The sequence below is a fragment of the Pteropus vampyrus genome, unplaced genomic scaffold (assembly GCF_000151845.1).
Source record: "Pteropus vampyrus isolate Shadow unplaced genomic scaffold, Pvam_2.0 Scaffold22594, whole genome shotgun sequence".
Classification (NCBI taxonomy): domain Eukaryota; kingdom Metazoa; phylum Chordata; class Mammalia; order Chiroptera; family Pteropodidae; genus Pteropus; species Pteropus vampyrus.
Genome location: NW_011911375.1, coordinates 48 through 1,414, shown reverse-complemented (window position 1 = coordinate 1,414; position 1,367 = coordinate 48). Strand labels below are relative to the sequence as shown.

General features: G+C 52.3%; 1 pseudogene; it reads left to right on the top strand.

Annotated features, from left to right (window-relative positions):
- Positions 1 to 991: 991 nt before the first annotated feature.
- On the top strand, positions 992 to 1,112 carry LOC111735303 (annotated as a pseudogene).
- The last annotated feature ends 255 nt before the right edge of the window (positions 1,113 to 1,367 follow it).

Sequence of the window (1,367 nt, the reverse complement as noted above, 5' to 3'; positions counted from 1 at the left end):
CTCTGTGCCTGGTGGTGGCCCTGCCAGCGTTTAAGGAGACCAGGGAGTGTGTGAGTTAAGGAATAGGGAATACAGACTATTGCTTTTTACAGTGAACGCTTCAGGATTTTCCAAGCAATTTGGCATTTGTCGTCACATTAACCCTTTGAGAAAGGTATTGTCATCTCAGTTTTACAGGTGAGGATTCCAAGGATCAGGGCAATCAAGTGACTTGTCAGACAAGTGGTAAGTGATGGGTTTAAGCTCAGGTCCTCCCTATGCTACTTATCTCACAGGGGGCTGCCCTCGGGGCCGGACCGGCCCCACAGCCTTCCGGCCTCCATTCTTACCTTCGTCGTTGATGTAGGCATCCCAGTCAAAGGTATAGTTGCTGGCCTTGCTCTCCTGGCCATTCCAGGTGTCATTGACGTTCCAGGTGTCACTGCCGTTCCAGGTGTCACTGCCGTACCACGTGGCGTTGGTGTCGTTGAAGGGCGGGGGCCAGCGCACACACTTTTGCCGCAGGTTTCCCATGAAGAGCTGCAGACCCACCAGGGCGAAGACGCTCAGGCAGAAGACCGTGAGGATCATCACATCCGACAGCTTTTTCACCGACTGGATCAGGGCCCCCACAATCGTCTTCAGTCCTGACCAGAGGGAGCAGGGAGCGGACAGGGTGGGGTTATAACTCACTCCTTTATCCCTCCAGGTTTTTGCCTGCCCCAACTCCCTCAAGACTTAACTTACCGAGGACACCACCTCCCTGCAGCCTTCCCAAATGAGCCCCACCCTTCTGTGATCTCATTCTCAATCAGGAGCCTTCGGATGGCCACAGAATCTCAGCCACCGGAAGGGTGGATTGTAAAGACGTCACAGGCTGCCGTCTGACCCATAGAGCACACGGTGGGGCTTAATACACGTCTCTAGGTCAGCATTCCCGAAGGGTATTGTACAGGGCCCTAATCTCCCAAGTTGTGCCCTTAAAAGGGGGGTTCAATAATGTTCAGCCTTAGTCTACGGCCATGCCACCCTGAACAAGCCGGATCCTGTCTGATCTCAGAAGCTAAGCAGGGTCGGGCCTGGTTAGTACTTGGAGGGGGGAGACCACCTAGGAAGACCAGGTGCTGTAGGTGTGAAAAATAAAAAATAAAAGTAAGGGATTATAAACTGACAAGGTCCTTGCAACCTGCGAGGTCAACCAAGGGTTGCCTGACCTAAAAATAAATAATAATAATAATGTTCGGCCTTCTGTAAGCACTTCCCCTTTCGGGGTCTCCTTCCTAAACTGCAACGTGACGGCTTTGAACTAGAGGAGAAGGTACTTTCCAGCATCGAGACCAAATGGTTTCCCCTCCTCCCAGAACCCGTGTCCCATCCCTTTTCAGATC